The following is a 21,132-nucleotide window of genomic DNA, read 5'->3' as shown; positions in this document are numbered from 1 at the left end:
CGTATTACTAAGTGGTGTTCGCTGTCACACATAATAGTTGTTACCACATTTTAAATATTGTGTTACCATTAGGTTGTAGTAACATGCATATTATGTATTACTCAATAGTATGGTAACATTTAATTATAGCCATAGTAACACCTATAGTAACATACCTACGTAGACCTAAAACATTGGTGATAACATACTTTTGTAACTAAAGTAACACAATTCGTAACACCTTTTTTTAGCTTCGAAACAAAACTAGTAACATAATATCTAAATATTGTAACACTATAATTTATAGTTGTCATCGCCCAGTAACACAGTTTGTAATTCTAGTAACTCCATTAGTAACACTACTATATTTGCATCACAACATAATTAATATATTTATTTTTTATTAAACCCAAAATTGCCTACATATATTATTGAATAATTAATTTGTGACACTTGCTCAAATAATTAATTGTTTTATTCTGATTCTTGTCAACTTTAAAATGATGGAGAAACTGAAGCACAACACATAAACGTGGAAATTTCAATATATTTATTACAAATATACAAAAGTGTAGGATTGAAACGATCATAGCGTAATTGAATTGCACTAAAATTGGTATAAGTATCTTCACATCATTCGGTAGTATTCCTAACATTTCAAATGTTTAAGAAACACTCATTTGGAAAATATTACATTTTACATCCACCAACATCATAAACTACACTTTCTTCTTCTAGTCTTCAGTGGACGAATTGCTTCTTGAATTCATCATGAGCATGAGGATAAGATGCAACTGCAGGGGTTCTGCCATTACTTCATCTTTATGTTTTGAAAGGAACAAAGGAAAGAAACAACCACCTTTACCATTGCAAACGAAAAATATTGTATAAGTAAATCAAGAGATGAAAAGGCGTAACCTCTACCATTAAAAATAGTAAGAGAACTGCAGCTAAAAGACATACCCATGCTGCTGGTGCCATGACTCATATAGTATGGTCTTACGACAACCTTGATGCGTTCCTCCTTATTCTTTATCCTACAACAAGTACTAAGGTAATAACATGCAGTCTAAAATTAGTTCAAGTATAAAGAAGTATGTGCATATAAGTGAAATCGACGACAAAGGAGTATCGCAAGTAGAGTTCAGCATTGCATTGCCAGTATAGCAGCTAAAGGTTTGACCAAATTAACAAAAGCTTAACGCATACCACAAAGGTCGTGGAGACACATAACAAAATGGAGCATAAATACACTACCAGGATCTGTGAACGTATGTCTATTGCCTACTGAACTGGCATTCCATTAGATAGAGTATAGCTATACTAACTAAATATATCTCTCTGATAAAAATAATAAAAACTAGCAGCATCAATATCCAATGGTTATGGATCTATGGATCAGAGTATAGACACTTCATACAAGGGAACATCAGATGGAGCAATGTAGCATGATAGCATGCAGCTACTATAGAGTATAGGCAAATTCATTTTGCCCAGTCATAAAGGGAAAACCACACGAAAATTAGTTTGTGCAAAGTACAATCTGCTCACTAAGGCACTAAGCTCTAGGGGGCTACCATTCTTATATAAGAACTACAGGCCCACACAATCTGACGATGTGTCATAACCAGTCCCAACTGTCATGCTTATTATGGAATTGTGTACTGAAACAAATGTCACTGGTCTCAAAATTTCGTATCACTGACGGGTAATGACATCTGCATGCTAAGATAGTTGTAAGGTTCGTGAAATGGTTCCATGAGGCGGGAACAAAGCATTTGATTATATAGCCTGACAATTATAGCAGAAGATGTGAAAGAGAAATAACTATGTGAAAACAAATTGAAGATGTAGGTGTAAAAAAAGTATGCATATATGAAGAAATTGTCTATGAAAAAAATAACAATTCAAGCTTTTACTTGTCACATTTTTCACCGTGGTTAAATTTTATTTAGCATAGCTTAGAGGACATTCCAATGCATGCTGCTAGGTTCGACATTGCTCCATGTATCTGCAACAACAGTACCAATCATCTAATTAGTATCCGTCAAAATGAGAGTGGCTGCGGAAGTGGGTATAACTAAGAAACACATATATGGATGTAGTTGTGTTAAAGAAGATGCCATGTCAGTTTCTGTCCGAAATAGGAACTATGCTAATACACTAATGCTCCAGTTAAAGCTACCCAGACAGCTCAAGCCCACTTATAGCCTGATCAATATCATAGGAAGGCCTGTCACAATGACGCCACACTTTGGTGTGACCGCCTAGCTATAGACCAGTGCCATGATCTCACTTGTCTTTGTAAATGACCAAATCGTGAGAGAAAATATGTGTTTGACCTATTAGAGTGAATCTTTGTTCTGAATATAGACAAAAAATGTTTTACGCCTTATATGCATACATACAATTTGTTCCATCATCGGCTACACAGACACACGACACGGCGACTAATTCTATAAAGGAGAACATTAAGAAGTGACCAAGTTGATAACTGGCAATTTTAGAAAGAAGCATAAGACGTGTGCACAACAAGTGAGCAATGTTTACATTGCCAAGCACATTAGATTAGGGTCCACTAAATCGATCAAAACTACAGTTGGCCTGAGCATCACCATACCTTGCAAAACAAATTAGGCGTCACATTTCAAAACAGCAAGCACAGTAAGCCAGGAGGTAGAACCTATTGATCCGTAATCAATCACCTTCCCTAACATTTAGGCAAAAAATATATTGAACTAACTATATGCAAGCAGACATCCGTCTATTAAAAAAATTATTGATATAAAAACACGATACGTATACAAACATGATCATTCGGAATCCAATTTAGGGATCGTGGCCGCTGGGGCAGAGGATGATGCTCGAACTGGCGGGTACCTAAGAAGATGAGGATGCCGCCGCCGTAGACATCCTCTGATGGAGACATCAGATATAGGTTGGATGGGGGCGCCACTTGGCGAGAAGACACGACGGAGAGCAAAGGGCGGGTGGCCGGAACGACGGGGCACAACAGGATGGAGCGGCCGGCGCGATCTTGATGCCACACCAGGGCGATGTAGGGGACTGGAACGAGAAGCCAGGTGCGACGGGGAGGAGCGCGCGGTGGTCAGAGTACGCCGGCGCCGTCTTGGTGGTGGGGAGCGGCGCAGTGTTGGGCGACGAGGTCGGCGGCGGCGGCGTGGTGGTAGGTGGCTGCGCGGTGGTGGGTAGATGAGTTCTTTTTTTTCTGGTTCGTGCAGATGAGATAATCACGGTGGTGGGTAGATGAGTTCTTTTTTTTCCTGTTCGTGCATATGAGATAATCACGGAGATTGATTTACCACTGATTAATCAGAAGGATCTACTATTAGTATTGGAGGGAAACGTAAATATTAGCGGGAATCATAACAAAAATCCATTTGGTCGTTTTTCTTGACAAATAATACTTCCTTCATAAACTAATATAAGAGCATTTAAAACACTATTTTATTACTCGCAATACTAAATGCTTTTATATTAGTTCACAGAGGGAGTACTACACAAAGACTCTTGGAAATTTTTTATACCTCAAAAATAAAACATGCACGCGCACCCTCTAGCGCTCGTGAGCGACCGAACGCGTGCCGTGCAATCGCATCCGACGTTCTGATTTACGTGGGAATGGTGTCAAAACCTGATGTTTGATTCAATATTCTTTTTCTTTGTTCTTGGTAACCAGCATGTACATGCGTGACTTTTGGGCCTTGGAATTTGTAGGTGACCGGTGTTGCATGTGTGACAAATGTGCCTTACACTTACAGCTGGGCGTTGGTCGTCTTGTCATCCTGTCAGCTAGGCGTTGTATGGTTGTCACTGGTTGTTCGATTGCTTTCAACCTTTCTTGTTGTAATGTTGCTTTGTTCCAGTGACTTAATTTACCGCTACAAACAATACTTGTGGTGTACTCGAGTGAGTGATGGACAAAATATTATTAGCACACATGAACAACATGTTCCCCCCCTCTTTTGATGGTAGTACACCACGTGTACGGACTACTGGTTAGTGCTTGATTTATGCTTTTAGTTAGAATATTTTCATCTTCATGAGTACAATTATTGACGTCAATTGCTTAATTCTATATGATCAATTTAGAGTGTGCATGTATGGTCGTTGAGTCATCCTAAAATTAGTGCCTGATTTGGTTAATATGGTATTTAGTGAAACCGTCTTGAAATAGTTTGATATTGATCAAAACCAAACGATATATTGTTTCGTCTTGTATTTGCCAAAAAATATTAATTTATCATTTTCATTAAAGAATTGCATGTTGACATGTAGGCCCTATAGGTTAAGCTAATGGTCATATAATCACGCAATTAATTTTAGTCTTTTTATTTACTTACCCTGTAATAGACTTGTAACACTCTGGATCAACACATGATTATGTGTTACTTTCACTACAGTATGTAACACACTCCCACTAACATATATTGATTTGTTACTATAGCAATATATGTGCAACACATTACTTCCAACACATAATTATGTGTTACATGAACGATATTGTTGTAACACATTTTCGGGCCTATACTTTATGTGTTACAGATGGCCTTTGCAACACAAATCACGTGTTACTGAATTTTCGGTTGTAACATGTTTTACTATGTGTTACATGATTGTGTTACCAAAGCTTTGTTATGTTGTAGCTCCTCTCACTGTTCGCCGCCAATGCCGCTCTGGCCCTCCTCACTATGGCCGCCTTCACCTCTGTTGCTAGTCCCTTCGCCGACGTCGTGTCTCCTCCAAATCAACACGAAGGATTTACAGCCTCTTGCCCAAGCGCCACCACTATAATGGAACTACCGACGAGGAAGAAGGCAGACCCGACCAACCACAAGGGTCGACTCGAAGTGGCCATCGCGCGACCCCGTCGCGGTTTTGTCCCGGCTAAGAAGACGAAGGTGATTTGTGGCGGATGTTGTTGCTGCTTCATTGCCGACAACAGCCGCTTCATGCACATTTATTGCTATTGTCGGGCCTCTTCCCACACCACCTCCCGTACCGTCGGTGAATATGGAGCAGGTGATGTATTTTACATCACCTATTGGAGCACTACCTATTGATGATGTATTTCACACCATCTTGTTGGAGTTGGACGTTTTGATGATGGAAAAGACTAAATTTTGGTGATGTATATTTTCATCCAATCACAGTTTGATGATGTAAAATATATAATCTAATGGAGATGCTCTGAGTAGAACTTCTTTACCTACATACCACAAAAACTTCTCCTTATAACTAGCCCACTATAGGGTAGGTAAACCCAAGAATTTGTTAGTGATACTCTTCGGGTTTGATGCAAGCCCTCTAAACACATCAATAGAGAAGATCTTCCCATACCCCTTCATAGTAATGGGTATGATTGACCCTTGTTAAGTACATCGCCCGTGATGCGAAAGTCCTGTATACGTGTCGCATGTACACGGCCAGGCGTACGTGGCATACACCCTCAACATGTTTTCTCTTTCTTTTCAATATTCAAAAAATGTGCGAAAGTCCTGTATACGTGTCGCATGTACACAGCCAGGCGTACGTGGCATACACCTTCAACATGTTTTCTCGTTCTTTTCAATATTCAAAAAATGTGGGTCGTGGGGAATTCGTACTCCAAGCCTCACGATTTACTTCTATTTCTATTAAACAACCGAGATAGGTTACTTGTTGTGGAGACTGTTGGAATTATGCCCTAGAGGCAATAATAAATGTATAGTTATTATTATAATTCCTGTATCAAGATAATAGTTTATTATCCATGCTATAATTGTATTGAATGAAGGCTCATTTACATGTGTGGATACATAGACAAAACACCGTCCCTAGCATGCCTCTAGTTGGCTAGCCAGTTGATCGATGATAGTCAGTGTCTTCTGATTATGAACAAGGTGTTGTTGCTTGATAACTGGATCACGTCATTAGGAGAATCACGTGATGGACTAGACCCAAACTAATAGACGTAGCATGTTGATCGTGTCATTTTGTTGCTACTGTTTTCTGCGTGTCAAGTATTTATTCCTATGACCATGAGATCGTATAACTCACTGACACCGGAGGAATGCTTTGTGTGTATCAAACGTCGCAACGTAACTGGGTGACTATAAAGATGCTCTACAGGTATCTCCGAAGGTGTTAGTTGAGTTAGTATGGATCAAGACTGGGATTTGTCACTCCGTGTGACGGAGAGGTATCTCGGGGCCCACTCGGTAATACAACATCACACACAAGCCTTGCAAGCAATGTAACTTAGTGTAAGTTGCGGGACCTTGTATTACGGAACGAGTAAAGAGACTTGCCGGTAAACGAGGTTGAAATAGGTATGCGGATACTGACGATCGAATCTCGGGCAAGTAACATACCGAAGGACAAAGGGAATGACATACGGGATCATACGAATCCTTGGCACTGAGGTTCAAACGATAAGATCTTCGTAGAATATGTAGGATCCAATATGGGCATCCAGGTCCCGCTATTGGATATTGACCGAGGAGTCTCTCGGGTCATGTCTACATAGTTCTCGAACCCGCAGGGTCTGCACACTTAAGGTTCGACGTTGTTTTATGCGTATTTGAGTTATATGGTTGGTTACCGAATGTTGTTCGGAGTCCCGGATGAGATCACGGACGTCACGAGGGTTTCCGGAATGGTCCGGAAACGAAGATTGATATATAGGATGACCTCATTTGATTACCGGAAGGTTTTCGGAGTTACCGGGAATGTACCGGGAATGACAAATGGGTTCCGGGGGTTCACCGGAGGGGGGCAACCCACTCCGGGGAAGCCCATAGGTATTTGGGGGGGTCACACCAGCCCTTAGTGGGCTGGTGGGACAGCCCACCAAATCCGATGCGCCAAGGAAGAGAAAATATCAAAGGAAAGAAAAAAAAAGGGAGAGGTGGGAAGGGGGAAGGACTCCCTCCCACCAAACCAAGTAGGACTCGGTTTGGGGGGGGAGAGTCCTCCCCCCTGGCTCGGCCGACCCCTTGGGGTTCCCTTGGACCCCAAGGCAAGGTCTCCCTCCCTCCTCCTATATATATGGGGCTTTTAGGGCAGATTTGAGACGACTTTCTCACGGCTGCCCGACCACATACCTCCATAGTTTTTCCTCTAGATCGTGTTTCTGCGGAGCTCGGGCGGAGCCCTGCTGAGACAAGATCATCACCAACCTCCGGAGCACCGTCACGATGCCGGAGAACTCTTCTACCTCTCCGTCTCTCTTGCTGGATCAAGAAGGCAGAGATCATCGTCGAGCTGTACGTGTGCTGAACGCGGAGGTGCCGTCCGTTCGGTACTAGATCGTGGGACTGATCGCGGGATTGTTCGCGGGGCGGATCGAGGGACGTGAGGACGTTCCACTACATCAACCGCGATCTCTAATCGCTTCTTCTGTACGATCTACAAGGGTACGTAGATCACTCATCCCCTCTCGTAGATGGACATCACCATGATAGGTCTTCGTGCGCGTAGGAAAATTTTTGTTTCCCATGCGACGTTCCCCAACAGTGGCATCATGAGCTAGGTTCATGCGTAGATGTCTTCTCGAGTAGAACACAAAAGGTTTTGTGGGCGGTGATGTGCGTTTTGCTGCCCTCCTTAGTCTTTTCTTGATTCCGCGGTATTGTTGGATTGAAGCGGCTTGGACCGACATTACTCGTACGCTTACGAGAGACTGGTTTCATCGTTACGAGTAACCCCCTTTGCTCAAAGATGACTGGCAAGTGACGGTTTCTCCAACTTTAGTTGAATCGGATTTGACCGAGGAGGTCCTTGGATGAGGTTAAATAGCAACTCATATATCTCCGTTGTGGTGTTTGCGTAAGTAAGATGCGATCCTACTAGATACCCTTGGTCACCACGTAAAACATGCAACAACAATATTAGAGGACGTCTAACTTGTTTTTGCAGGGTATGATTGTGATGTGATATGGCCAATGATGTGATGTGATATATTGGATGTATGAGATGATCATGTTGTAATAGAAATATCGACTTGCACGTCGATGGTACGGCAACCGGCAGGAGCCATAGGGTTGTCTTTATACTAACATATGTGCTTGCAGATGCGTTTACTATTTTGCTAGGATGTAGCTTTAAGTAGTGATAGCATAAGTAGCACGACAACCCCGATGGCGACACATTGATGGAGATCATGATGATGGAGATCATGGTGTGGCGCCGGTGACAAGAAGATAGTGCCGGTGCTTTGGTGATGGAGATCAAGAAGCACGTGATAATGGCCATATCATGTCACTTATGAATTGCATGTGATGTTAATCCTTTTATGCACCTTATTTTGCTTAGAACGACGGTAGCATTATGAGGTGATCTCTCACTAAAATTTCAAGACGAAATTGTGTTCTCCCCGACTGTGCACCGTTGCTACAGTTCGTCGTTTCGAGACACCACGTGATGATCGGGTGTGATAGACTCAACGTTCACATACAACGGGTGCAAAACAGTTGCGCACGCGGAACACTCGGGTTAAGCTTGACGAGCCTAGCATGTGCAGACATGGCCTCGGAACACATGAGACCGAAAGGTCGATCATGAATCATATAGTTGATATGATTAGCATAGGGATGCTTACCACTGAAACTACTCTCGACTCACGTGATGATCGGACTTGGGATAGTGTAAGTGGATCATGAACCACTCAAATGACTAGAGAGATGTACTTTTTGAGTGGGAGTTTAGCATATAATTTGATTAAGTTGAACTCTAATTATCTTGAACATAGTCTAAGTCCACTTTGAATATATTTGTGTTGTAGATCATGGCTCACGCAAGTGTCATCCTCAATTTTAATACGTTCCTAGAGAAAGCTAAGTTGAAAGATGATGGAAGCAACTTTGTAGACTGGGCTCGTAATCTTAAGCTAATCTTACAAGCTGGAAAGAAGGATTATGTCCTTAATGCTGCGCTAGGAGATGAACCATCCGCTACGGCTGATCAGGATGTTAAGAACGCTTGGCTAGCACGTAAGGAGGACTACTCAATAGTTCAATGTGCAGTCTTGTATGGCTTAGAGCCGGGACTTCAACGTCGCTTTGAGCGTCATGGAGCATTTGAGATGTTCCAGGAGTTGAAGTTTATCTTTCAGAAGAACGCCCGGATCGAGAGGTATGAGACCTCCGATAAATTCTATGCTTGCAAGATGGAGGAAAGCTCGTCTGTCAGTGAACATGTGCTCAAGATGTCTGGGTACTCAAACCGTCTAGCTGAACTAGGGATTGAACTCCCGCAAGAAGCTATCACTCACAGAATCCTCCAATCACTGCCGCCAAGCTATAAAGGCTTTGTGTTGAACTACAACATGCAAGGGATGAACAAGTCTCCCGGCGAGTTGTTTGCGATGCTGAAAGTCGCAGAGTCTGAACTCCGTAAAGAACATCAAGTGTTGATGGTGAGCAAGACCACTAGTTTCAAGAGAAACGGCAAAGGCAAGAAGGGCAATTCGAAGAAGAGCGGCAAGCCTGTTGCCAATCCGCCGAAGAAACCCAAGGCTGGACCTAATCCTGAAACAGAGTGCTTCTATTGCAAGGGTATGGGTCACTGGAAGCGCAATTGCCCCAAGTATCTGGCAGATAAGAAGGCGGGCAAAGAAAAATCAGGTATATTTGATATACATGTTATTGATGTGTACTTAACCAGCTCTCGTAGTAGTGCCTGGGTATTCGATACCGGTTCTGTTGCTCACATTTGCAACTCGAAGCAGGAACTGCGGAATAGACGGAGGCTGGCGAAAGACGAAGTGACGATGCGCGTAGGAAACGGTTCCAAGGTTGATGCAATCGCCGTCGGCACCGTGTCACTTCAACTACCATCGGGATTAGTGATGAACTTAAATCATTGTTATTTAGTGCCTGCGTTGAGCATGAACATTATATCTGGATCTTGTTTATTGCGAGACGGTTACTCTTTTAAGTCTGAGAATAATGGTTGTTCTATTTCTATGAGTAACATCTTTTATGGTCATGCACCGAATGTGAGAGGATTGTTCATATTGAATCTTGATAGAGAGACGCATATACATAACATTGAGACCAAAAGAATTAGAGTAAACAATGATAGCACCATATTTTTGTGGCACTGCCGCTTGGGTCATATTGGTGTAAAGCGCATGAAGAAACTCCATGCTGATGGACTTTTGGAGTCACTTGACTTTGATTCACTTGACACGTGCGAACCATGCCTCATGGGCAAGATGACTAAAACTCCGTTCTCTGGAACAATGGAGCGTGCAAGTGCCTTGTTGGAAATCATACATACCGATGTGTGTGGTCCAATGAGCGTGGAGGCACGCGGCGGATATCGTTATTTTCTCACCTTCACTGACGATCTAAGTAGATATGGTTATGTCTACTTGATGAAGCACAAGTCTGAAACATTTGAAAAGTTCAAGCAATTTCAGAGTGAAGTGGAAAATCATCGTAACAAGAAGATCAAGTTCCTACGGTCTGATCGTGGGGGTGAGTATCTGAGTTTCGAGTTTGGTACTCACTTAAGACAATGTGGAATTGTTTCGCAGTTAACACCGCCTGGAACACCACAGCGTAATGGTGTGTCCGAACGTCGTAATCGTACTTTATTAGAAATGGTGCGATCTATGATGTCTCTTACTGATTTGCCGTTATCGTTTTGGGGTTATGCATTAGAAACAGCTGCATTCACTTTAAATAGGGCACCATCGAAATCCGTTGAGACGACACCATACGAACTGTGGTGTGGCAAAAGGCCAAAGTTGTCGTTTCTTAAAGTTTGGGGATGTGATGCTTATGTCAAAAAGCTTCAGCCTGAAAAGCTGGAACCCAAAACGGAAAAATGCGTCTTCATAGGTTACCCAAAAGAGACAGTTGGGTACACCTTCTATCTCAAATCCGAGGGCAAAGTGTTTGTTGCTAAGAACGGAACTTTTCTCGAGAAGGAGTTTCTCTCGAGAGAATTGAGTGGGAGGAAGATAGAACTTGACGAGGTTGTCGAACCTCTCATCCCTCTGGATGGTGGCGCAGGGCAAGGGGAAACCTCTGTCATTGCGACGCCGGTTGAGGAGGAAGTTAATGATGATGATCATGAAACTCCGGTTCAAGTTTCTGTTGAACCACGCAGGTCGACGAGATCACGCGCTGCTCCAGAGTGGTACGGTAATCCCGTCTTATCAATCATGTTGTTAGACAACAATGAACCTGCAAATTATGAAGAAGCAATGGTGGGCCCAGATTCCAACAAATGGCTAGAAGCCATGAAATCCGAGATAGGATCCATGTATGAGAACAAAGTGTGGACTTTGGAGATACTGCCTGAGGGCCGCAAGGCTATTCAGAACAAATGGATCTTTAAGAAGAAGACGGACGCTGACGGTAATGTGACCGTTTATAAAGCTCGACTTGTGGCAAAGGGTTTTTTCACAAGTTCCAGGAATTGACTACGATGAGACTTTCTCTCCCGTAGCGATGCTTAAGTCCGTCAGAATCATGTTAGCAATAGCTGCATTTTTCGATTATGAAATTTGGCAGATGGATGTCAAAACGGCGTTCCTTAACGGTTTCCTTAAGGAAGAGTTGTATATGATGCAACCCGAAGGTTTTGTCGATCCTAAAAATGCTGACAAAGTGTGTAAGCTCCAGCGATCCATTTATGGACTGGTGCAAGCATCTCGGAGTTGGAACAAACGCTTTGATGAGGTGATCAAAGCATTTGGGTTTATACAAGTGGTTGGAGAATCTTGTATTTACAAGAAAGTGAGTGGGAGCTCTGTGGCGTTTCTAATATTATATGTGGATGACATATTACTGATTGGAAATAACGTAGAACTTTTGGAGAGCATAAAAGGTTACTTGAATAAAAGTTTCTCTATGAAGGACCTAGGAGAAGCTGCTTACATTCTAGGCATTAAGATCTATAGGGATAGATCAAAACGCCTGATAGGACTTTCACAAAGCACGTACCTTGATAAAGTTTTGAAGAGGTTCAAAATGGAACAGTCCAAGAAAGGGTTCTTACCAGTGTTACAAGGTACGAGATTGAGTAAGACTCAGTGCCCAGCAACTGATGAAGATAGAGAGCATATGCGCTCCGTCCCCTATGCTTCAGCCATAGGTTCTATCATGTATGCGATGCTGTGCACTAGACCGGATGTTAGCCTGGCCATAAGTATGGCAGGTAGGTTCCAGAGTAATCCAGGAGTGGATCACTGGACGGCGGTCAAGAATATCCTGAAGTACCTGAAAAGGACTAAGGAGATGTTTCTCGTGTATGGAGGTGACGAAGAGCTCGCCGTAAAAGGTTACGTCGATGCAAGCTTTGACACAGATCCGGACGACTCTAAGTCGCAAACCGGATACGTATTTATTCTTAATGGGGGTGCAGTAAGCTGGTGCAGTTCCAAGCAAAGCGTCGTAGCAGATTCTACATGTGAAGCGGAGTACATGGCTGCCTCGGAGGCAGCTAAGAAGGGTGTCTGGATGAAGCAGTTCATGACGGATCTTGGAGTGGTGCCAAGTGCACTGGATCCAATAACCTTGTTCTGTGACAACACTGGTGCCATTGCCTTAGCAAAGGAACCAAGGTTTCACAAGAAGACCAGACACATCAAACGACGCTTCAACCTCATCCGCGACTACGTCGAGGAGGAGGACGTAAATATATGCAAGGTGCACACGGATCTGAATATAGCAGACCCGCTGACTAAACCTCTTCCACGGCCAAAACATGATCGACACCAGAACTGTATGGGTGTTAGATTTATTACAATGTAATTCACATGGTGATGTGAGGGCTAGATTATTGACTCTAGTGCAAGTGGGAGACTGTTGGAATTATGCCCTAGAGGCAATAATAAATGTATAGTTATTATTATAATTCCTGTATCAAGATAATAGTTTATTATCCATGCTATAATTGTATTGAATGAAGGCTCATTTACATGTGTGGATACATAGACAAAACACCGTCCCTAGCATGCCTCTAGTTGGCTAGCCAGTTGATCGATGATAGTCAGTGTCTTCTGATTATGAACAAGGTGTTGTTGCTTGATAACTGGATCACGTCATTAGGAGAATCACGTGATGGACTAGACCCAAACTAATAGACGTAGCATGTTGATCGTGTCATTTTGTTGCTACTGTTTTCTGCGTGTCAAGTATTTATTCCTATGACCATGAGATCGTATAACTCACTGACACCGGAGGAATGCTTTGTGTGTATCAAACGTCGCAACGTAACTGGGTGACTATAAAGATGCTCTACAGGTATCTCCGAAGGTGTTAGTTGAGTTAGTATGGATCAAGACTGGGCTTTGTCACTCCGTGTGACGGAGAGGTATCTCTGGGCCCACTCGGTAATACAACATCACACACAAGCCTTGCAAGCAATGTAACTTAGTGTAAGTTGCGGGACCTTGTATTACGGAACGAGTAAAGAGACTTGCCGGTAAACGAGGTTGAAATAGGTATGCGGATACTGACGATCGAATCTCGGGCAAGTAACATACCGAAGGACAAAGGGAATGACATACGGGATTATACGAATCCTTGGCACTGAGGTTCAAACAATAAGATCTTCGTAGAATATGTAGGATCCAATATGGGCATCCAGGTCCCGCTATTGGATATTGACCGAGGAGTCTCTCGGGTCATGTCTACATAGTTCTCGAACCCGCAGGGTCTGCACACTTAAGGTTCGACGTTGTTTTATGCGTATTTGAGTTATATGGTTGGTTACCGAATGTTGTTCGGAGTCCCGGATGAGATCACGGACGTCACGAGGGTTTCCGGAATGGTCCGGAAACGAAGATTGATATATAGGATGACCTCATTTGATTACCGGAAGGTTTTCGGAGTTACCGGGAATGTACCGGGAATGACGAATGGGTTCCGGGGGTTCACCGGAGGGGGGCAACCCACTCCGGGGAAGCCCATAGGTATTTGGGGGGGTCACACCAGCCCTTAGTGGGCTGGTGGGACAGCCCACCAAATCCGATGCGCCAAGGAAGAGAAAATATCAAAGGAAAGAAAAAAAAAGGGAGAGGTGGGAAGGGGGAAGGACTCCCTCCCACCAAACCAAGTAGGACTCGGTTTGGGGGGGGAGAGTCCTCCCCCCTGGCTCGGCCGACCCCTTGGGGTTCCCTTGGACCCCAAGGCAAGGTCTCCCTCCCTCCTCCTATATATATGGGGCTTTTAGGGCAGATTTGAGACGACTTTCTCACGGCTGCCCGACCACATACCTCCATAGTTTTTCCTCTAGATCGTGTTTCTGCGGAGCTCGGGCGGAGCCCTGCTGAGACAAGATCATCACCAACCTCCGGAGCACCGTCACGATGCCGGAGAACTCTTCTACCTCTCCGTCTCTCTTGCTGGATCAAGAAGGCAGAGATCATCGTCGAGCTGTACGTGTGCTGAACGCGGAGGTGCCGTCCGTTCGGTACTAGATCGTGGGACTGATCGCGGGATTGTTCGCGGGGCGGATCGAGGGACGTGAGGACGTTCCACTACATCAACCGCGATCTCTAATCGCTTCTGCTGTACGATCTACAAGGGTACGTAGATCACTCATCCCCTCTCGTAGATGGACATCACCATGATAGGTCTTCGTGCGCGTAGGAAATTTTTTGTTTCCCATGCGACGTTCCCCAACACCCACTTGCTTTCTTTTATGCTTTTTATGGGGCAAATATAACTTCGTGTACTTTCAGGACCGTTTTGTGTGTGTGTGTGTTTTAACCGGATTTTGTTTTGTTTTACTCTGTTTTTTTCAAATGTATCAACTTCTCAGAATTTCAAAAATAATAATTCAAATGTAATATTTTTCTCAATATGTGAACCTTTTCAACTTTCAGAGTTCATTTTTGCGACTTTTCTCGTGAACTTTTGTTTCACTCGAATTTTTTCAAAACCGTGAAAGTTATTTTTCAGAAATCGATGAAATTTTTTCAAATCCGCGAACACTTACGATGGCCCAATAGGCGCCCGATGGGACGATAACATCACCTAGTTCGGCCGAGGACTAAGCGTAATTTATATTCTACATTTTTGTATTTCTTATCTTTTTTGTTAATTTATTCTTATCCTTTCTGAACTTTATTATTCTTCTTGAAACATGTTCAAAAAAATGAAAAAAAATTGGAATACAAAAAATGTTCCTATTTTCAAATGTTGTTTACAATTTTTGAAAATTTTCTGGAATTTCAATATATATTTGTGTTTCAAACTAAGTTGATATTTTTTAGAATTACATTGTTTGCGATTTGTGCTCAAAATTTTCATTAATTGTGTTGAATATGTTAACAATTTTGAAAAAAGTTTTATGTTTTGTAAAAAATTCAGAAACAATTTGCAATTTTAAAATTGGTGAAAAATTTCAAGATTTTTTAAGGCATAAAAAATGTTCATGTTGACTGATAATGAAGGAAATTGCAAATGACAGAAGCATTCAAATTGGGAAGAACTACATGCTCATGGATGCATTCGTGGGACCTAGTGTGCCACACTTCTCTCAACTCATCATTTTTTGGACTATGGATAAATGACTCCAACATCTTGCATATGCCTGGCACGCATATGATGCACTGATGTCAAGTTCTAACGAGTTCACACACCATTTGCACGTTGCAACATGTACGACCATTTATTGGTCATTTCAATCATGAAAACTCCAGAAAATGCATAATTAGTTGAAAATTCAGAAAACATGGGGAAATGCCTTGAATTAGTCATAGAAGTTGGTTTAATTTTTTTGGGGCAGTTTGACGGATGTTGAAAAACAACGTGCTTTCAAATGTGGACCTTTCTTGCCCTACCCAAACACACTTTGTTGTGCATGGTCTGTTTTTAGACATCCTTAAAATGACCCCAACTTTTACAACCAGGTCGCCATGGCCATGTTAGGTATCCATTCCTGGTCTGGACGACTTTTGACATTGTATGCTAGTTGCGAAATGTCCAATCATTTATCAACATTTTTAACAGAGAAAATTCGAGGAAATGCAAAAAAAAAAATCAAAAACACAAACAACTAGGCATGGTGCTTGGAATTGGTTAATTAAGACCATGAAAAAAAAACTGGAGCAATTTCAAGGATGTCAAAAACGTAGTGCTCCCGGTCGGAGCCTTCTATCCTACTCGGACACCCTACGTTGAAGATGGTCTATTTCTTGACATCCTTGCAATGATCCCTACTTTTACCAACATGTGGACATGCCTATGACAGACATCCATGTCAGGTTAGAAGGAAAATATATATTTAAAATCATAATTTAAACATGTACTTAAAATGTTATTTTCAGTTTTTAACATTACTAACTAATACAAAAGGGATAAAATTACAATTAAGTTTTTTTTAAAGAGCATATGATAAATATTTGAAGGAAACCATAATTTAAAACAGTTAACTAAAACTGTTATTTTGGTATTCCAAAAATTTCAACAGGTTTCAAAAAGAACAACAAAGTTCAAAAGGGAGAAAAATGAATTGAACAAAAGAAGAAGAACAATGAGAAAAATAGAAAAAATATGCTTAGGCCTTGGTCAAACTAGGCGATGGCATCACACCTGTCGGGCGCTTGTTTGGCTGGTCCAAGTGTTCCTGGATTTGATAAAAGTTCATCAATAAAGTTCCACATTCATTTCTTAAAACACTCCTGGATTTGATAGAAGTTCATCGATAAAGTTCCACATTCATTTCTTAAAAAACTCCCTACTTTTAAAGCGTATGAGCTTAGTGCTGTAATAATTGGGACCTCTCCAGTAAGATAACTCATATGAGGCTTTCGCTTGGCTTTAGTTAATAAAGAAACAAGTAGTAAAAAAAAAGGTTCCAGTTAAGGGTACCTTGGCCTCCCAGCCATTTTTTCCAGTTTTGGGAACCACACTTTTGTCTTTTTCTTTTCTTTTTTCCCTTTATCTTCTCTCCTGTTTCCTTCTTTACGTTTCCTTTCCTTCGCTTTTAATTATGTTTGACTTTTCCATATTTCTGTTTATTGTTTCCTTTTTTTGAAAAGTTCAAATATTTCAAAATTTCAAATTCATTTTTTAATTTTTTTTTCATTCTTTACGATCTTTTTATATTTGCAAAAAAAAAATGTGCACAATTTCCTTTTTTAGATTTTCTAATCAATGTTCCTAAGATTCAGAATTTTTATGTTTTGTTCAGGTTTAAATTTTTATTTGATACTTATTAATTGATATGAAAAAATAAAAAAATATCAAAATTAATATAAATGGTTTGTAAATTGGAAAAAATGTTCAACCCGTGTTCCCGTTTTAAAAGTTGTTCCCATTTTTTTTCTTTTTACAATAAAATTAGAATATTTTTTTGATTTTGAAAAAGTTTGGAATTGACGAACCTTTGTGAATCTAAGAAATTTTAATTGGCTGAAATGATGTGAGGGATCAATTTAGAACCTTTTAGAAGAAGAAGAAAACGACCACGAAAGGTTGCCAAAGAGAAGATGGTTGATATTGGTGTGTCGGAGCGGGCTCATGATGATATTGGTGTCAGTGCAAGTGCAATGACTAAAGAATAAGGTGGGATGAAAACTTGCCGAAGAGAAGACAAAAGAATGATCAGCAAAAAGAAGGTGGATGAAATGTTGCCGAAGAGAAGGTGAGAGCGTCATCAGCGAAAAGAAGGTGGGAAGTTGCCGAAGCATATTTGGGATGAAGTGGTCTAAGATTGGACAGACAAAATTCAAAAGAAAAAAAAAAGATTAATGAGACAATACACTGGGCGCTAGATGAAAAACATGTTGCCAAGTTGGCCTTGCGCGGGTCTATAATTTCGAATGTGGTAGTAGCACATGTCTTCTTAGGCTGGTTGTAATGGGTAGTATCATGTAGTACCAGTATCATGCATATGATACTAGTGTATGATACCACATCCGTAATGCATAGTACTACCTCTGTCTCAGTTTACAAATCCGGCACATATACGTAGGCCGTCAATTTGACCAACTTAGTGAGAGGCATATATAACAAAATATATATCATTAGACACTTTAGATGTGTCAAACTGGCCTTGCGCGGGTCTATAATTTCAAATGTGGTAGTACTATAGCACATGTCTTTTAACTCTGCCGGTAAGAGCAACTCTAGCAGACCCCGCATTCGTCCGACCCGCAAAACGTGTTTGCAGTTCACGTAAAAACGTTTATGCGGGCCGGTGCGCACGGACGCGGATGCAGACCTCGCATAATGTATCCGTAAAAGAGCATATTCACGGAATATGCTTTGGTGGGGAAAGCGCGGGCTGAAATGCCCCCCGCCCCCAACCGGTTTCGCTCATATGCGGGGCACCGCAGCGGCGAGGTGAAAACCCGCGAATACGAGGGTTGGGGCCGAGATTTTGCCGTGTCCCGCAAAAATATTTACGGACCGGGGCGTGATGCGTGGTCTGATCGGACATATTTTTCGTCTCGGCTCGCATTTTGACGGTTATTTTCTGAGTCAGGGCGGGATACGGGGTCTGCTAGAGTTGCTCTAAAACCAGCGGTGACTACTGCTAGTAATGACGCAGCTGCATCGGTGAACGGTGATTGCATGGGCAGTGATTCCTACTTTTGGGCCAGACAGCGGTGGGACTCGTCGGCCCCGCGCATACATTGTTTTCCCTGTGTAAACGACGGGGCGCACGCACGCTCGGCCGTCACGTGCTGCTCGGCTCCTCCGGCTGCCCGCTGACACACGCAACGGCTCGATCGTGAGCCCAGCCATGGCCGACCGGCGACGGCCGATGGACCTCGTCGTGCGCGTGGTGTGTCTACCGCGCCATTGGCCGCGGTTTTCTACCGTCAGTCTTCGTTTTCAACGTTAAGAAAACGGAACGTCTCGATGGACGGGCACCCAGTGGTTGTCTTTGTTCGTGCAATCAAGATTCCGGTTTTCGTGACAGACATGATGTTGTTCATCATCAAGGCAATCACACACGCGCGCGAGCAGACGCAGGAGGACCATTCGTACAATCATTTTTTTCCTTTTCGAATATACGAGCATTAACCCCTTGAATTATTCCTGACCGTGATGTTACAGCAACGTTTCATTCCTACCTCTCACATCACTTAATTATTTCCTCTCGAAAATAAAAGACGGAATCCTAGCACAGTTTCTGAACTGATCATGGAAGATAAAAAAGGATGCATCTAGATGCAATCATACAGGAACTACACGACCCACGCCTCCCTCCCTCCCAACCCTAGCCGCCTCCCCTTCCCCTCCCTTCCTCGCCGCCGCCTGAGGCAGCCGCCGGGCAAGCCCGGGGCGCCAAGGATGGCGGCGGCGGGGCCTAGGATACCCTGCCTCTGCGTGGGGAGACCCGGATCTGGAGCGGCGACTTCATTGGCGAGGCATGGCAGGCTATCAGCCGTGCGAGCGGTGGATCTGGCGTCTCGGTCACGCGGGCGGCGGAATTCGGTGATCGTTGGCGTCCGGTGGCGGCTTTTGCGGTGGCCGGTGCGCGCGATGTGGCGCCTCCCCTCCTCCCTTGTTCGGCGTGCGGGTCAGCCTGGTCGGGCCGCGCTTCCTTGAGTCGCCGGTTTTGTACATGAGGCGCTGGTGGTGGCGGGGATCTAGTTCGGGAGAAATCCCTGGTCGGCCATGGCCGACCGCGTCGACGGCGACGCCTGAGGGCGCCGTTCCCCTCCTTGGAGACGTCGGTATGGACCGATCCCCTCACTTCCCCTTCCTCTAGGTCTCCCGGGCGAAAGCCTTAACTTTGTTGGGCGGCGGCGGCGCTCACGGCGCTGTTCCCTTCTTGAAGGCGCTGCTTTGGGAACCTTGGGGCTGGGCGACGCTTGTGGGTGGTGGGCGACGGCGGTGGTGCGGCCCTATCCTAGCATGGATCTCCGTCCGTTGCTTGGAGATGGACTCGCATAGGTGGAGGTCGTCGTTTGGCGTCATGGTGGCGTTGATGACGGAGGCACCTGCCAAGGTTGGTACCTCAATCTGATGTGAAGATGGACCAGTGAAAGATGGCGGCGACGACACATGTGAGTGCGTCGGACCGGTTTATGTCCCGGACCCGGTATGTGGCTCGGTCAGGGCCTCTAGCTTTAGATGTTAGGCTTAGGCGAGAGGTCTGGATATTTGGTCCAGCTTGCACCCCTTCATCATATGAATAGGAGTAGCGGCAAATGTTGCCAAAATGACGGATTCACGCATATTGTTGTACTTCTTTGTAAGGTCCTCGAGAATAATCAATAATGTTTGAGATCAAAACTCTCTTATTCCATGGGCAATCACAATATATATACAAGGGAACGGACGCGAGCGAAGAGATGTGTCCGTTAGCAGGGGCGTGAGGAAGCGTCGTGATGGTTGCCAAAACAACCGCACTAGAGATTACATAGGGAGGATTATCCCTTTAATTGAGAGAATTAATAAAATTCTAACACTCCCCTTAATCCTTCCTTGTGCTTGTGATCGACCATCAACAATCTCCTCCAAAAACCCTGTGGGAAAAATATGAGGAGTGTAGTGTTTGATATGTTGCTAAAACTCCTTCAAACCCAGTGGAAAAGAGAAGAAGAAAAATGATGCAACATATAATGGTTATTGCCTATTTTAACTCAATACGAGAAAAACTCATAGAATTAAGATGTCAATAAATATGTCGTATATACTTCCCGAACAACCTCGGTGGGGAAAACTGAAAGTATGACATATGATCTCATGTTGATATTACCTCATTAAAAACCTTTATGAGAACCTTTATAGTAAACTCATGAAGGGAAAAAGAGTATAATATGATGCATTGAACATGAATATATTCAGGAAGATACTCCCCCTGATTCTTGCAAATTTCGAAGTCGTCACATATTTCTGGAATGTAAAAGTTGGTAGAGACTTCGTGAGCAAATCAGACACATGATTTGATTTGCAAGAAATGCAGTATAGCGATATTGCTTATTACGTAACATGTTTGCATCTGGGCAACACAAGCAACATTATCGTTGAGATAATGGTTGGTGGATGTAGCCATGAGGTCTGTTTCGAAGACTCTTCATGAGAGGGCTACCACACCTTGTATGAACACTAAGCTTGTCTATGATCTGACATAGTGGGGATCTGATCAATGTATCCAATAATATCGGTGCTCACATTTCTGTGAAACTGAGAAACCAGGACAAGATGTTTGATGCCTTGGAGATAT

General features: G+C 43.1%; 1 long non-coding RNA gene across 1 annotated transcript; it reads right to left on the bottom strand.

The window, feature by feature from the left end:
• Nucleotides 1–1,407: 1,407 nt before the first annotated feature.
• On the bottom strand, nucleotides 1,408–2,945 carry LOC123399211. Its single transcript, XR_006610336.1, has 2 exons — nucleotides 2,860–2,945; nucleotides 1,408–1,990 (listed from the first exon to the last, which is right to left on the bottom strand). It is a non-coding gene; the product is annotated as an uncharacterized LOC123399211 (long non-coding RNA).
• Between the last annotated feature and the right edge of the window lie 18,187 nt (nucleotides 2,946–21,132).

Source organism: Hordeum vulgare, chromosome 5H (assembly GCF_904849725.1).
Source record: "Hordeum vulgare subsp. vulgare chromosome 5H, MorexV3_pseudomolecules_assembly, whole genome shotgun sequence".
Taxonomy (NCBI): Eukaryota; Viridiplantae; Streptophyta; class Magnoliopsida; order Poales; family Poaceae; genus Hordeum; species Hordeum vulgare.
Note: the sequence above shows the minus strand (reverse complement) of the source record. Positions and strands in the feature narration are given on the sequence as shown.